The sequence below is a fragment of the Rattus norvegicus genome, chromosome X, assembly GCF_021556685.1.
Source record: "Rattus norvegicus strain SHRSP/BbbUtx chromosome X, alternate assembly SHRSP_T2T, whole genome shotgun sequence".
Classification (NCBI taxonomy): Eukaryota; Metazoa; Chordata; class Mammalia; order Rodentia; family Muridae; genus Rattus; species Rattus norvegicus.
The window spans coordinates 97,510,211-97,529,199 of record NC_141554.1 but is presented as its reverse complement, the minus strand read 5'-3'; positions in this window follow the sequence as shown (position 1 = coordinate 97,529,199).

Genomic DNA, 18,989 nt, shown 5'->3' with positions numbered 1-18,989 from the left:
TCACAGGAGGAAACTGTATACGGCCTCTGGGAACCAGAAGATAGGGTTACTGGAGCTGCAGGTCCCCTGAGCCCGAGATACCACCGGTACCTGAAGGGACCAGATCAACAGTTCTCTGTAACCAAATCCCCTGGGATGGAGAGCTAAACCTTTAGAGAGGCAGACACGCCTGGGAAGTCACAAAAGACTACACTCTGCCCACATTTTTGTCTCCAGAGGAAAACACCAAATGCCATCTGGAACCCTGGTGTACGTGGGCTCCAGGAAAGGGCGGCAGACATCTTCCTGGTTGCTGCCCTCGCGGAGAGATCATAAGCAACAGCCCACGAGCAAACTTAAGCTTCGAGACCGCAGGTAAAACCAACTTTTCTGCTCCAAGTGACCTGCCTGGTGAACTCAGGACACAGGGCACAGGAACACCTGAAGACCTGTAGACAGGAAAGACTACACGTCCGAAAGCAGAACACTCTGTTCCCATAACTGGATGAAAGAAAACAGGAAAACAGGTCTACAGCACTCCTGACAAACAGGCTTTTATAGGACAGTCTAGCCACTGTCAGAAATAGCAGAACAAAGCAACACCAGAGATAATCTGATGGCAAGAGGCAAGCACAGGAACCCAAGCAACAGAAATCAAGACTATATGGCACCATCAGAACACAATTCTCCCACCAAAGCAAACACGGAATATCCAAACACACCAGAAAAGCAAGATCTAGTTTCAAAATCATATTTGATCATGATGCTGGAGGACTTTAAGAAAGACGTGAAGAACTCCCTTAGAGAAACACAGGAAAACATAAATAAACAAATAGAAGCCTATAGAGAGGAATCAAAAAATGCCTGAAAGGATACCAGGAAAACACAATCAAACAGTTGAAGGAATTAAAAATGGAAATAGAAGCAATCAAGAAAGAACACAGGGAAACAACCCTGGATATAGAAAACCAAAAGAAGAGACAAGGAGCCTTAGATACAAGTATCACCAACAGAATACAAGAGATAGAAGAGAGAATTTCAGGAGCAGAAGATTCCATAGAAATCATCGACACAACTGTCAAAGATAATGTAAAACGAAAAAAGCTACTGGTCCAAAACATATAGGAAATCCAGCACTCAATGAAAAGATCAAACCTAAGGGTAATAGGTATAGAAGAGAGTGAAGACTCCCAGCTCAAAGGATCCAGAAATATTTTCAACAAAATCATAGAAGAAAACTTCCCTAACCTAAAGAAAGCGATGCCCATAAGCATACAAGCAGCCTACATAACTCCAAATAGATTGGACAAGAAAAGGAACCCCTCCCATCACATAATAGTCAAAACACGAAATGCAAAAAATAGAGAAGTATATTAAAAGCAGTGAGGGATAAAGGTCAAGTAACATATAAAGGCAGACCTATCAGAATCACACCAGACTTCTCGCCAGAGACTATGAAAGCCAGAAGATCCTAGCCAGATGTCATACAGACCCTAAGAGAACACAAATGCCATCCCAGGTTACTGTATCCTGCAAAACTCTCAATTAACATAGATAGAGAAACCAGGATATTCCATGACAAAATCAAATTTACACAATATCTTTCTACAAATCCAGCGTTACAAAGGAAAATAAATGGTAAAGCCCAACATAAGGAGGCAAGCTACACCCTAGAAAAAGCAAGTAACTAATTATCTTGGCAACAAAACAAAAAGAAGAAAAGCACACAAACATAACCTCACATCCAAATATGAATATAACAGGAAGCAATAATCACTATTCCTTAATATCTCTCAACATCAATGGTCTCTACTCCCTAATAAAAAAGACATAGATTAACAAACTGGATACGCAATGAGGACCCTGTATTCTGCTGCCTTCAGGAAATACACCTCAGAGACAAAGAAAGACACTACCTCAGAGTGAAAGGCTGGAAAACAACTTTCCAAGCAAATGGTCAGAAGAAACAAGCTGGAGTACCCACTCTAATATCTAATAAAATCAATTTTCAACTAAAAATCATAAAAAAAGATAAGGAAAGACACTTCATATTCATCAAAGGAAAAATCCACCAAGATGAACTCTCAATCCTGAATATCTATGCTCCAAATACAAGGGCACCTACATACGTAAAAGAAACCTTACTAAAGCTCAAAACACACATTCAACCTCACACAATAATAGTAGGAGATTTTACCACCCCACTCTTATCTATGGACAGGTCATGGAATCAGAAATTAAAAAGTAGAGATGTAGACAGACTAAGAGAAGTCATGAACCAAATGGACTAAACAGATATTTATAGAATATTCTATCCTAAAGCAAAAAGATATACATTCTTCTCAGCACGTCATGGTACTTTCTCCAAAATTGACAATATAATTGGTCAAAAAACGGGCCTCAACAGGTAGAGAAAGATAGAAATAATCCCATGCGTGCTATCAGACCACCACGTCCTAAAGCTTGTCTTCAATAACAACGAGGGAAGAACGCCCACATATACATGGAAGTTTAACAATGCTTTACTCAATAATAACCTGGTCAAGGAAGAAATAAAGAAAGAAATTAAAGACTTCTTAGAATTTAATGAAAATGAAGGTACAACATACCCAAACTTATGTGACACAATGAAAGCTGTGCTAAGAGGAAAACTCATAGCTCTAAGTGCCTGCAGAAAGAAACAGGAGAGAGCATATATCACCAGCTTGACAGCACACATAAAAGCTCTAGGACAAAAAGAAGCAAATACACCCAGGAGGAGGAGAAGGCAGGAAATAATCAAACACAGAGCTGAAATCAACCAAGTAGAAAGAAAAAGGACCATAGAAAGAATCAACAGAATCAAAAGTTTGTTCTTTAAGAAAATCAACAAGACAGATTAAACCCTTAGGCAGACTAACGACAAGACACAGAGAGTGTGTCCAAATTTACAAAATCAGAAATGAAAAGGGAGACATAACTAAAGAATCAGAGGAAACTAAAGAAATCATCAGATCCTACTACGAAAGCCTATATTGAACACAAGTTGAAAATCTGCAGGAAATGGACAATTTCCTAGACAAATACCACCTACAAAAGTTAAATCAGGAACAGATAAACCATTTAAACAACCCCATAACTCCTAACGAAATAGAAGCAGTCATTATAGTCTCCCAACCAAATAGAGCCCAGGTCCAGACAGGTTTAGTGCAGAATTCTATCAGACCTTCATAGAAGACCTCATACCAATACTGTCCAAACTATTCCACAAAATTGAAACAGATGGAGCACTACCAAATTCCTTCTATGAAGCCACCATTACTCTTATACCTAAACCACACAAAGACCCAACAAAGAAAGAGAACTTCAGACAAATTTTCCTTATGAATATCGACACAAAAATACTCAATAAAATTCTGGCAAACCGAATTCAAGAGCACATCAAAACAATCATCCACTATGATCAAGTAGCCTTCATCCCAGGCATGCAGAGATGGTTTAATATACAGAAAACCATCAACGTGATCCATTATATAAAGAAACTGAAAGAACAAAACCACATGATCATTTCATTAGATGCTGAGAAAGCATTTGACAAAATTCAACACCCCTTCATGATAAAAGTCCTGGAAAGAATAGGAATTCAAGGCCCATACCTAAACATAGTAAAAGCCGTATACAGCAAACCACCTGCTAACATTAAACGAAATGGAGAGAAACTTGAAGCAATCCCACTAAAATCAGGGACTAGACAAGGCTGCCCACTCTCTCCCTAGTTATTCAATATAGTTCTTGAAATTCTAGCCAGATCAATCAGACAACAAAAGGAGATCAAGTGGATACAGATTGGAAAAGAAGAAGTAAAAATATCACTATTGATGATATGATAGTATATTTAAGTGATCCCAAAAGTTCCAGCAGAGAACTACTAAAGCCAGTAAACAACTTCAGCAAAGTGGCTGGGTATAAAATTAACTCAAATAAATCAGTAGCCTTCCTCTACACAAAAGAGAAACAAGCCCGGAGAAAGAAATTAGGGAAATGACACCCTTCATAATAGTCCCAAATAATATAAAATACCTCGGTGTGACTTTAACCAAGCAAGTAAAAGATATGTACAATAAGAACTACAAGTCTCTGAAGAAAGAAATTGAAGAAGACCTCAGAAGATGGAAAGATCTCCCATGCTCATGGATTGGCATGATTAATATAGTAAAAGTGGCCATTTTACCAAAAGCGATCTACAGATTAAATGCAATCCCCATCAAAATACCAATCCAATTCTTCAAAGAGCTAGACAGAACAATTTACAAATTCATCTCGAATAACAAAAAACCCAGGATAGCTAAAACTATCCTCAACAATTAAAGGACTTCAGTGGGAATCACTACCCCTGAGCTCAAGCAGTATTACAGAGCAATAGTGATAAAAACTGCATGGTAATGGTACAGAGAGAGAGAGATAGACCAGTGGAATAGAATTGAAGACCCAGAAATGAACCCACACACCTATGGTCACTTGATTTTTGACAAAGGAGCCAAAAACATCAAATGGAAAACAGATAGCATTTTCAGCAATTTGTGCTGCTTCAACTGGAGGTCAACATGTAGAAGAATGCAAATCATTCCATGCTTATCACCCTGTACAAAGCTTAAGTCCAAGTGGATCAAGGACCTCCACATCAAATCAGATACACTCAAACTAATAGAAGAAAAAGTGGGGAAGCATCTCGAACACATGGGCACTGGAGAAAATTTCCTGAACAAAACACTAATGGCTTATGTTCTATGATCAAGAATCGACAAATGGGATCTCATAAAACTGCAAAGCTTCTGTAAGGCAAAGGACACTCTTGTTAGGACAAAATGGCAACCAATAGATTCGGAAAAGATCTTTACCAATCCTGCAACAGATAGAGGCCTTATATCCAAAATATACAAAGAACTCAAGAAGTTAGACCGCAGGTAGACAAATATCCCTATTAAAAACGGGGTTCATACAGCCTTCCAATTAGACAAGATGGGTGAAGCAATGAAGTACAGGCCAACAGGAGCCGGATGTAGATCGCTCCTGAGAGACACAGCCAGAATACAGCAAATACAGAGGCAAATGCCAGCAGCAAACCACTGAACTGAGAATAGGACCCCCGTTGAAGGAATCAGAGAAAGAACTGGAAGAGCTTGAAGACCCCATATAAACAACAATGCCAACCAACCAGATCTTCCAGGGACTAAGCCACTACCCAAAGAATATACATGGACTGACCCCGGACTCTAACATCATAGGTAGCAATGAATAACCTAGTAAGATCACAAGTGGAAGGGGAAGCCCTTGTTCCTGCTAAGACTGAACCCCCAGGGAACGTGATTGTTGGCAGGAGGGTGGTAATGTGGGGAGCATGGGGAGGGGAACACCCATAAGAAGGGGAGGGGGAGTGGTTAGGGGGATGTTGGCCTGGAAACCGGGGAAGGCAGTAACATTGGAAATGTAAATAAGAAATACTTAAGTTAATAAAGAAAAAACGGAAAAAAAAAGAAATTCCATTACAAATTAGGATGCATCTAATACATTTTTCTCCCTTGAAGGTCAAGTAATACTAATTTTGTTATTACCTACTTGGTGGAAACCTATTCTTTTCTTCTATCCATTTCATTCTGTCATTAGAAAATACCCTATTTAGTTTTTTGTCTTCCCCACAGAAGCCATAGTCTCGCAAGGCTATTCCAGACATCTCAGAGAATGAAAGTATGAGTTCTGAACTGAAACTCTTCCAGGACCTCTTGAATGAAACTCAAGGAGGCAGTGATTAATGTAATATCAAGAGGAGTTTAATTCTGTCATGTAAGGGGTTCTCCCACTTTAAGGGGAGACTACCCAATCAGACTCTGACAGGGAGTTATATACCTTGCAATCAATTGAGGTAGAATTCAAACAATTGTTATCTAGGCAGGTTATTATTGATGGGGCAAAGTGACCTCCAAGCTGACCTATGATTAGGGGACCATTCTGGACATTCCAGGGGGATGTTTGGGAGTCAAGGAGAGGTCAGTTGGGCATTACTGGTGGCTTTGTTTGACAGTTTGATGTGCAGTTGCTCTGGGAACTGAAGTAACTCTATTCCTACTGGAAGGGTCAGGTCCTTTCTGTGCTTGGAGGTTTTTGGTGGAATTTTCTCACTGTCCTCAGATTGACTCCAACTCTGACTCTTTCAAAAGTAATAGTTGTAAATGCTAGTAGTCATTAAAATTGCTGGAGAGGTGACTAGCTGTATTGCATTGATGTTACTTCCTTAAAATATCTATACATAAATGGCTCTCCACAATGTAATGGGCAGCCTGTTTCAAAAATAACAAAAGGTGTAAGATTAGATGAATTTTTAACATATTACAAATGAGATCATTAGACTTAAAAATTTTCAAATAAATCCATAAATGCAGGGAATATCCCACTCTTGACACTACAGATGTATGCATAGAATGTATCTATAGTCTTTACCAACAAAATAAGCTGATAGTTTTTATAGTTTACCAAAAAGTGAAACTTACACATTAGCTTGCTGCTATTGTGTTGGCCAGACAATTTATTGTCAAGACTTTGTCAGTAAGAAAAAATAAACTCTCTTTCCTAGGCATTCTCAATTGCACTGACATTTACTCAGAGTAAATATAACACAGATTGGATCAATGAAGCTCAGGCTGACAGACATGATATTTACTATTGGCATACTTTAACCAATACTGTGATGATAAGGTCTGATATGTTTCAAGGAACTGATGGAATGTAAGAGGAAATCTAATAGATAATCTATTTACCTCTTTGCTAATTTCTAGGAAATTAAACAGTACTCTGATTCTGTTCACTAGGAGAAAACCCAATGAAGTAAAAAATATGTGCTTTTCTTACCACCACTCTTGCCTCAAACGAATGGAAGGACCAACTTATTAATCTCAGAGAATCAAATCCACTCTCAGTGGCTGTCAATTCTGTCTCATCTTCACCATCTACAAACATACATTTTTATCATTTGGGTAATATTTAAACAGATATGCTTTAAAATGAATCTTTGCTTTATATTACTTCATATATATATATATATATATTGCATCTAATTTCACTGCTAGTCACAATTTCTTTGTTTATTAGCACACATGAAAGAACATTTAATAATTAAGCTAAATTTTCTTATGTGTCTCATTGTGATGGTTTGTTTATGCTTGGTCCAGGGAGTGGCACTATTAGGAGGTGTAGCCTTGTTGGAGTAAGTGTGTCACTGTGGGTGTGAGTTTTAAGACCCTTATCCTAGCTTCCTGGAAGTCAATATTTTATTAGCAGCATTCAAAAGAAAATGTAGGACTCTCAGCTTCTCCTGTAACATGCCTTCCTAGATGCTGCCATCATCACACCTTGATCATAATGGACTGAAACTTCTGAATCTGTAAGCCAACTCCAAATATATGGTGTCCTTTATAAGACTTGCCTTGAGCATGTTATCTGTTCACAGCCATAAACACTAATTAAGAAAATAAGCCATGATGTACCAAATAATTATTGAAATAACATGCTGTACATATGACATTAAAATATTTCTGATTCCACCTATATAGTTTTTTATCAGTAAGTTGATTTTTCTTGAATTGTAAAAACATGTTGTCTTCATTCATTATTATAATATTTTCTATTTAAAATTATTCATTATTACAATATTTTGTATTTAAAATTATACATAAGTCAATGTTCATGAAAATGGTTAGATACAGTCATCATATATTTGTACTTATTTAATGATTCTATTGCAAATAATGCAAAGTAAATAGGAAAATGTATGATTAAAACCTTCAAAAACTATTAATAAAGCATGGCAGCACTTTCAAGTAAAATAGAAAGCCATTTGAAAATACATATACCAAGATGGAAGGTAATACCATGAAACTGATTTATTTTCAGTTATAGCTTTTTCAAAAATGAAGTACAGGTTTAAATATTACTTTATATATGCAAGCAAGGTATAATGATTACAACAATAAATGAATTCACTTATCTATATAATTAAATTTTGATTATGACAGGAATAAGGACATATATGTTCAGTCTTCAATAAATTTTAATAAGATAGCAGTAATACTGTGGAGATTCATTAAACCACTATTAACTATTTAAAAACTGATAGCTTCTATACTTGTTCAAAATATTTCCATTTCCACTACATAGTAGTCCATAGAGACCAAGTTTTGGCTTTCTGCTTCTATGGTAAAATTGTTTTGATTCCACATATAAGACCTACATTAAATATTTCTCACTGTCTGACTTTTCTGTTAGAATAAGATCCTCTAGGTTGAAATTTATTCTCTAATAAATGACAGGGTTTACTTTTTTGTATAATAATATATTCTATATATGAGTCTGAGTTTCTGTTGATGTGATTTAAAAATAACTGATCAAATGACTAAACAACATGGGGAGGAAATGGTTTATTATGGCTCATTGGTTATACTCCATCATTAAGGCAGAAGCCTAAGTTCAGAATATGGAGGCAGAAACTAAAGAAAGTAAAGAAACTAGAGGCAGGAACGTTGCTTAATGGCTTGATTCCTGGCTCACATTCAGCTCATGATCTCACTTAACTCAGGGGAAACATATCTAGGAATGATAGTACTCATAGTAGCCTGGGCTCTCCTGCTTCTATTAATAATAAAAATTGCCTCAGAGACATAACCATAAGCCAATATATGGAGCCAGTTTCTCAAGTGAAGTTACAGTCTCCCAGATGTGTCAACTTAACATTTGAAGCTAACTAAAATATATAGCATGATTATTCTAGAATTAAATAGGAAATTACTACTTAAGTTATTCCCATATCTTTGTCATTGTTAATATTGCTACAATGAAAATAGAAATGCGAGTATTAACTTACTGATTACCAATGATTTAAGCAGGATAGGTAAGTTGATAAGTTGAAAAGTTTTGTATTAATGTTCATGTAAATAAGAATAAAAGAAATTTATATCACTTCCATTGCTTCTAAAAAGTATTTGACATTTATTTTTTCTTGTTTTAGCTATGTATTACAGCTGATAAAAACTTGAAGACACTACTTTCAACACAGAGATGACAGCTTAATATTGGGGCAATTGTTCCATCATTAGATTTTGATCTTTTGAAATCTAAACAAGAAACAGAAGTTTTGTACACACATATATACAGTACACACTCAGAAGTATGATTACTGAATAGTACTATAGTTCTATTTCTGTCTTAGTTTTTGAGAAACTGTTTATTGCTTTATACAATGAAAGCACTGGTTTACATCTCTACCTATGATGTATAGGGGCCCTGTTTTCACATATTCTTGCCATATTCATTTCTTGACTGTTGATAATAGTCACAAAACATACCTGTGATAGTTGTATTTTAATGTGCTTATAACAAATTAATTTTCCTTGTGCTTAATGCTTTTCAGTACTTTTTTAATAGCTTATGGACCATTTTTATGTTTTCTTTGACATCATTCTGGTAATTTCTCTGAAAATTCAACATAGTACTAACTGTGGACCCAACTATACCACTACTGGGCATATACCCTAAAGATGCTCCAACTTATAACAAAGACACATGCTTCACTATGTTCATGGTAGCCTTCTCTTTAATATCCAGACAGTGGAAAGAACCTAGATGTCCTCCTGCAGAAGAATGGATACAGAAAATGTGGTACATTTACAAAATTGAATACTACTCAGCTATTAAAAACAATGACTTCATTTCATTCTTTGTCAAATGGATGGAACTAAAAATATCCTAGTGAAGTAACCCAATAATGAAAGATAACACATGGTATGCACTCACTGATAATTGGATATTCTCTCAAAAGCTCGGTATAACTGAGATACAATTTACAGACTACATGAAGTTAAAGAAGAAGGAAGAACAAAAAATATGGATGCTTCAGTCCTTCTTATAAGGGGGAACAAAATACTCACATGAGGAAATAAGGAGACAAAGTATGCAGTAAAGATTGAAGAAAGCCATAAAGAGACTGCCACATGAGGGAACTGTCCCACATACAGTCACCAAGCCCAGCCACTACTGTGAAATGCATGCTGACAGGAGCCTGATACAGCTGTCTCCTAAGAGGCTCTGTCAAAGTCTGACAAATATAGAGGCAGATGCTTGCATCCAACCATTAGTTTGAGAGCACAGTTCCCAATGGAGGAGTTAGAGAAAACAAATTAACGTATCTTGTGGGGTTTTTAATCCCATAGGAAGAACAGCAATATTAACTAACCAGAAAACCCAGAGTTCCAAGGGTCTAAACCACCAACTAAAGAGTACACTTGGAGGAAGCCATATGTAGCAAAGGATGGCCTTGTTCGGCAACAATGGGAAGAGAGGCCCTTAGTCCTGTGAAGGTTTGATTCCCCAGTGTAGGAAAATGCTACTGTGAGGAGGTAGGAGGGTGGGTGGGTGCGGAGCACCCTCATATAAGCAGGGGTGGGTGATGGTATGGGGGTTTCTAGTTGGAAAAGGGAATAACATTTGAAATGTAAAAAAGTAATTATCCAATAAAAAATACTTTGCAACAACCAATTGCAACAATCAACTACTATCATCTCATTCATTTAATAGACGATTGTAATTTAAATTAATCCTTTATTAGGGTTTTTAAATTTTTATTGTCCTCTCCTATATTTCATCCTTACTATTTACCTGCTTTCCCTAGCCTGGCCCTCCCTTTTCTCACAAAAGAGAAGTCTTCCCAGGGACATCTACCAAACACATCTCAACAAACTAGAATGATACCAGGCACATACTATCAAATCATAGTCATATTATTCACAAGACTCATTAAAATTGCTAGCTTTCACATGCAAAATTTCAAAACAGTAGTACTAAATAGCTTGCTCCAAAGAAAGTCATCTTAATGTTGTGGTAAAAATTAAAAAGGAATACTTTCTATCAGTTCCCATGAGTCTGATCTGTTCACTCAGGTTCTTTTTAGCTGCCCTCTCATTGCATTAGTTACCACTTAGGTGGTAGTTACCACTCCTGAAACACACATACCTCTTTCTGTGGGCTCTGCCTATTCTTACTGGATGTGGGCAACAGAATCAGATCCACACACTCCAGCTGCCTGTCAGCCATTTCTTTCATACACTGTCCTCTTTAGCCTGGTAAAAATCAAAGCTCCATAAACTTATAATTTAGCAATTAGATTTACTTCTTGGCCCATTAAATGAGTCTTTATAAAGTCTAATTCCTAGAAGTCCGATTCATCAACACATCCCCAAGAAAAATGTCACAAGATCAATCTTTTCATTATTTACCCTCAGCTGGTATTAATGTACAGGCATCCATGTTTCCAAGATCAGTTAGATGGCAGTTGCAATTGTTAAGCAACTTATAAGTTCCCAAGACATACAATGATCAATGACTGCTTTGTTGGTAAAACTCTGATAAATTGTAATCAACTAACCTCAAAATAGTCATTACTTCCTGGTGTCATACTTTAATGATTTAGTTACTTTTGTATTTCAGTGCAGAAAAAAACTAATTCTTTTTTTGTTGTTGTTTTTGTATTTCTGTTCTCAAGATCAAAATTTTTTTGAAATAGTCAGTAAATAAAATAAGCAAACAAACAAAAACAGTAGGCAACAAAGTACCTGCAGTAAAGATTTTGCAAATAGCACACAGTAACTTATTCTCTACAGTTTTCTGTGCATATGTGTTATTTATTTATTTATTTTACACTCCTGACCTGCCCACCCAGCCTTGAGGATGTTCTCACCCCACTCACCTCACCAGACCTCTAAATTCCCTGGGACCTCCAGTCTCTTAAGGATTAGGTGCATCTTTTCTGACTGAACACAGACCTGAGAGTTCTCTTCTCTATATGTGTTGGGGGCCTCATCTCAGCTGGTGTACACTGCCTAGTTGGTCATCCAGTGTCTGAGAGATCTCCGGGGTCCAGGTTAATTGACACTGCTGATCCTCTTACAGGGTGGCACTCCTCCTCAGCTTCCTGCTTTTCCTTAATTCAACCACAGGGGTCAGCAGCTTCTGTTCATTGGTTGGGTGAAAGTATCTACCTCTGACTCTTTCAGCTGCTTGTTGGGTCTTTTGGAGGGCAGTCATGATAGGTTCCTTTGGTGAGTGTCCCACGGTCTCAGTAATGGTATCAGGTCTTGGGCCCTCTTCTTGAGCTCAGTCCTACTTTGGGCCTGCCACTGGACCTTCTTTCCATCAGGCTCTTCTCCATTTCAACCCCTGCATTTCTTATAGACAGAAAGAATTATGGGTCAGAGCATTGACTGTGGTATAGCAACCCCATTCCTCACATGATACCCTGTCTTTCTGCTGGAGATTCAACAAGTTCCCTCTCCCCACTTTAGGGCATTTCATCTAGCTCCTTGAACCCCAGCTTTAGTCCTGAGAGTCTCTTACCTTCCAGGTCTCTGGTATATTCTGGAGGGTCCCTCCAACCTCTTTCATCAGGAGGTTGCCTGTTTCCATTCTGCATGCTGTCCCTCAGGGATTCAGTCCTTTTCCCCCACCTGCTTTCACTCCGAGGTCCCTTCCTCACTTTCCCCCTGTGGTTGCTTTCTTCTCCCTCCCAAATGGGACTAATGCATCCTCACTTGAGCCCTTCAGCTTGTTGAACTTTTTGAGTTCTGTGGACTGTATCTTTGGTATTCTGTATTTTTTTTTGTTTTGCTTTGTTTTTGAGTAATATCCACCTATTAGTGAGATCATACCATGCATGTCCTTTGAGGTCTGAGTTACCTCACTCAGGATATTTTCTAGTTCCATTCATTTGCCTACAAATCTCAGGAAGTCCTTGTTCTTAATAGCTGGGTATTATTCTATTGTGTAAATGAACCATATTTTCTGTATCCATTCTTCAGTCGTGTGACATCTGGGTTGTGTCCTGCTTCTAGATACCACAAATAAGACCACTCTGAACATAGTAGAACATGTGCCCCTCCTTTGGCATGGAGGGGCATCTTATCTCTCCAGGACTTTTAACTTAAAAAGGTGTTAGATTTTAGCAAAGGCTTTTTCAGCAGGACAGAGAAGATCATGCAATTTTTCTGCTTTCTGGTTATATGCTGGATCATGGTGTTGGATTTTCTTATACTGAAGCATCCATGCATCCCTAGAATAAAGCCTAATTGATCAGGGTGAGTGATGCTTTTTTTGTGTTCATGGATTAGGTTTCCGAGTATTTTTGTAGCAATATTTATAACAGAAGTTGAAATTCTCTTTCTTTGTTGAGTCTTTGTATGGTTTAGGCATCGGAGTACAGTGGTTAAATAGAGTGAGTTTAGCAATGGTCCTGTTTCTATCTTCTGGAATATTTTGAAGAGTATTGGTGTATGCTCTTCTGTGAAAGCCTGGTATAATTATGCTCTAAAACCATGTTGCTTTAGGATTAATTTTGGTTGGGAAACACTTAATTGACACTTATATATCCCTATAGGTTATATAACTGTCTAAATAATTTACCTGATCTTGCTTTAACCTTGGTAAATGGTATCTATCTAGAAAATAATTCATTGTATTTCATTTTTCAATTTTTTATACTACAGACTCTTGAAATAAAACCTAATGATTTTTTAAATTTCCTCCTCTCTCTTGTTATATTTCCTGTTTCATTCCTGCGTTTGTTAATTTAGATGCTATCAGTCTAAGCATTGACTATCTTGGTAAGCATTTGACTATCTTGGTTTTCTCAAAGAAACAGTTCTTCTTTTCCTTGAAAATATGAATTGTTTCAAATGTTTGAATTGTTTCTAATTGATTGATTTTAGCCTAGTTTGACTATGTCTGGAGTCTACTCTTTTGAGTGTTATTACTTCCTTTTGTTCTAGTGTTTTGAGGTGTATGCTTAAATTGCTAGTATGAGGAATTGGTAATTTCCTTATGGAGGCATAAATTTAGGTAATATGTTACCTTCATTTCCCTGGAATTCCAAAAAGAAAGTTTTTAGTTTCTTTTTTTTTTCAGACCAAGGGGTCACTGAATAGTGCTGTTCAGTTTCCATGAGTTTTAGACTTTCTGTTGTACTCAAATGTGAGCTTCTTTTTCTTGAAACAAATTGATATGAGAAAACAACAATAAAACACAGCACCCTGTTGTCTCATGAATGTTAGATGCCAAGAACTACATTTTTCAAGAATTAAACTGAAGTCAAATTTCACAGTTTATTTCTTATATCTGCTTCAGTCACAATGTTCTCTTTTTGTTAATCATTTGCTTTGCTATACAATACAACTTTTATCAGTGTAGTGCCATAAGGACAAGAATTGAAATATTTTAAGGTACTTACAGTATTGTACTTTTAATCTGAAACTCAAAGAAAGGAAAATAAAAGGACCAAAATATACCATTGATGCTTTAAAAAATGTTGGTTACCTTAAAGGTATCATAATGTATTGGAGATGGATAGAAAAGATGGTCACTCCTAAAACCTATCAAATGTCTTCTATTCTCTCAGCATAATAACAGTTGGAATGGTTGATGTGTATGGGTCTAGATAAGAATGTGGTTTTAGCCATAAGAAATATATAAGTAATGTGGGGCAAATACAAAATAAATGCTTTGAGACTAAAAAAAAAAAGTAAAAGGCTTGCAAATTAATACAATTACTTTTAAGCTTTTGAAGGAGATGGTTTTTCATTTAAATAATTATACATCTAATTAAACTTATTATTTTAATGACTGAAATAATTTATAATGAGAACAAATTTACATCTAAAATAACACTGCTAATTTTAAAAATTACTATTGTCTGGAAAAAGAAAATAACATTTAATGGGTAATTATCACATTTTACACTCAAATTTTACTGGTTCAGTAAAGAAACTAGTTATTTTAAAATTTCATGCCTATTAAGTAATAAAATGCATTTCAGTTATTATAGGGAATCACTTTCCCTATAATAACTCACATATCACTTAATTTTCCATGAAATAAAAATGTATTTAATAAAAATGACCAACAGATGAGCCTGTTTAGAAATCTGCAATATAGGTACAGTAATTTTTTTTGAGAAATGGTTGCTCATAAGGTTTAAGTTTCAGCATGTACCATAAATTATGCTTTTAATATCAGATCAATGATCTAAAATCAATGAAATTTCAGACACTAATTCAAGTTAGAAGTGAAAAAAAACATTCCCAGTGAAGATTTTAATTCTAGTTTCAAGTCTATGAAACTGATAGGGTATCTAAATTGGCTTTACAGAAATCTTGTTTGTTACTTCACCCATAAACATTTAGATATAATAACAGATATATTTAATGGGTATAGTTGATGCTAAAATGGGGAGAATTCCTTTGAATACCTAGCTAGTCTCAATAGAATCATATGATTTTTTTCCAGCCTGAACTCTTTGATCATCCCAAAGTACCTGATGAGAAGGCAAAGATCAAGAACTAGCTGTAAGTCTGCCAGAGCCAGGAAACCAAACTCACTACTGGGTAACAGCAGTAAAAGTATGAAACCTTTGGACTAGATCTTATCTAAATAGTATAAGCTCCTTTGAAGTGGGTCTGGTGGTGATATGCAGGAAACCACTTGGAGGCAGTATCACCTCAGGATAAGGCAAGATCACATATTGAACATGAGTAAGCTACAGGGGGTTAAATGAAACCTCTTCCATATATGTTGTTAGTTCTTACATTGCTCTTTTATTTTCCTCTCACTTTTCTCACAATCTAATTCTCCTCATGAGTTCCAAGTTTTCATATACCAGGAAAAGGGTCTTTATCCCAAGTCTAGTCTGTGCTTTTTCTCTTATACCCCACCAGATGTGAAAAAAAACCAAGCAAACAAACAAAAAACAAAAACAAAAAAAGAATAACATTTCTATTTCATCCTATTTTTTTAAGTTTTCCAGTCAAATATGTGAGTATTGCAGAGATTATAACACTCCTGTCTTTTTCTGACTCTAATTCTACATTTGCACGTGCAACTTCTTCCCCTCATTTGCATGTCTTATACTTACAACAAATACCACTCAAGAGTCACCATAGGCTACTAATGTTCACATGCTAGAGGTGCTACTTTAATGGAATAGAACAGAGTCTACATTCGAAAAATTAGTTTGTTTTGCTCCCTTTGAAGAATATGGTTGAGGCTGGCATTGGTGGTACATGCCTTTAATCCCAGTACTCAGTAAGCAAAGGCAGGTTAATTTACTGCCTCAGTAAATAGTGACAGAGAGTTCTAGTACAGGAAAGATTACCTAAAGAGATGTTTTATTAAAACAAAACAATTAATATGGTTGAGGGGTTATTTACAAAACAATCAGTGGCTCAAGAGCAGATGTATCACAGGATAGTTCAAACTAGTATGGGTGATAATTAATGAAAGTTCAGTCCCCATATATCATTCACTATACCACCTGGAAGTAGCCCTACAGGAAACAGCAACTCTCTTAATCAATTACTATTGTTTCGGTAACCTTGGACATGGATATTATGAATCATGGCACTGTACAAATGCTAAGTAGTAGAAACCAATGGGATCCATGTGGTAATAATTCTGCAAGCATATAAGGTACAAAATATAGTCAAGGTGGCTTCCAAAAGATGGCAATGGAAACATGGGATGCTGGAAAGAGTCCTGAGAAAGATACAGAGCCATGCAAGATGCTCTACTAGGATGGATAATGAAGACATGGAAGTTTGTATTCACAGCTATGACCCAGGAAAAGTCAACAAAGTGCTGGTATGGGAAGTAACCATTTAGGCTACAACCCGCAAAACTATGGGGAAGGTCTGAACAGGAGTTTTCCTCCAAATGCAGCTCCACTTTGCATGGGTACTAAAATTGGAATGTATAAGATTTAATGTCTGCACTACTACAACCACTCCTACTTTGGAACGCTTATTCTTTTCTACTTCTTTTTCTTTTAAAATGGATAAGCCTGTCCTCTAGCTGTTCCTCAACTATAACTTAGAAATATACAACTGTTTTTAAGGTTACATCATCAGATCCAGAATGAGTTTACCTCAGATGGGGATTAAAGAATTTTTAGTAAACAAGATTTGGTCCTTAAACAATGTTCATGTCAATAAAGTATTGATGAAATTGGAATGGAATGTTTATATTTTGACCTATGAGAGGAACATTACATTGAACTGCATTAAAGCAGGGTGAGTGAGGAAGTGTAGAAGAAGAGAACAAGATTAGGAGAAGGATAAGAACAGCTGAGTAGTGCAATTTAGAAATTAAGAGACCAAATTAGCAATGAAGAGAGCAACTTAAAAATTTAGAGTGCCTATAGTCTGATAGGTGTTTCCCCTTTTTATTTTATTTTTTTAAAATTTAAATAAGAGTCTTTTGTTTAAAAGTATTTCGTTTTAACTTTCCCTACCTGACAAGTAGGTAAATAAGCTCTCTGCTTTTAGGTCAGTGAGCATAGAAGGCCTGTGGAGAAAAAAAAAAGGACCTTTTATTACTCTGCTGTTAATAGACAGGTCTTAATTCAACCAGAGGCCTTTAGCTTCTGCCTTCACAGTAACTTAATGTCAAGAGTCAAGGTAGGTAAACACACACACACACACACACACACACACACACACACACACACACACACTATAATTTTGCATAATACCAAGTCTTGTCCCTACTAATACTGTTTCCCCTGGACTACCTTCGAGAGAGAACCAGAGCTTCAGAGCTGGCCTCTGGCAATCATCTAGTTTGGCTCTCATTTGTTTCCCAGAGGGCCATGTTCTAGATTCATGGTCTTCCGTTTTGATATAGTAAGTAAGAATATAGTAGAAGGGCATTAGATTTTCAAAGGACTGACCAGAACATTTACTATGAGAATCAATTATAACAAAACCCTAGATAACCATCAACATGTCTGGTCCACATGTGCTCTTACAATATATTACTACCTTGTCATTTATACCTCACCAGCACCAAACAGATGATGAGTCCATGAATTCTAACTTTAATAATGTGAAATAAGCATAACATTTTCATTTTACAAAGTACATGGTAATGCATGTTGCCATTCCAATACTGAATAAATTGACACAAAATGAAAATGGAGGCAGTATTTGGCAAAAGCAATATCTAAAGAAATATTCTTTTCTTAGAACTGAAAAGCATCCTACAAATGAGGTTATGCCAGGAAATAGACACGTACAGTCATAAAGGGATATTTTTGATATATATGAACCATTATGGATTTTATAAAAAGAAAAAAATTGTTAAATAATATTAATCATAAGAATATATAGACATATACATATATATTTTAATAGGGATAATTTATACATTGTAGACATTGCATACTATTAATATTAATTTATACATATTAAAAACTAAAGTTTAAGTTTTAAAAATGTATTAAAGTAGAACTGAAGAAGAATCACAACATTGAAATTGATCTTACATTCAGTTAGAAAAAATTGACTACCTTAAATAAGATTTATAGCTCAATTTTCAACATCAAACATAGGTGACAGGAGGCTGTTAAACAGTATTTTTAGCATGGTTGGAGAAAATAAGGAAATCTGTATGTGCAATGAAAACTGTCCCCAAAATGTGAAATAGATGTTTGCTGATTAAAGTAGAGGATTTTAAAACATACTTTTTTAGGAAATTTAAATGAATACCATTAAGATAGAAGAGAAATGATGCAGAATTGAGTAATATAAATAAAAGAATAAAATAAATCTGAAAAGAAAAGTCTGAAATAAAAATTGTATCTTTTATTGTTTAAATAGAATAAAAAATGTAGAATTGGAAGCAAAAGATCCAGTTCTGTGTTATAGTCCTGTTTGATATACATTATGCTAAGGGATCAGTTCTCTGCATTTCCTGAGAGAAAGTAAAATGTTAAAAAATGTAATGTGGTCTATTTTCTTAGAAAGAATTTTATAATAGCCAAAATATGAGTGTCCACATAATGAATAGATTTTTAAAAAGCCATTTCAATAGAATGGTGTATTTTTCAGACATGTCATCCCCAAATGATGTTGAACTCTGACTATTGGTAACAACATGGTTGAACTTGT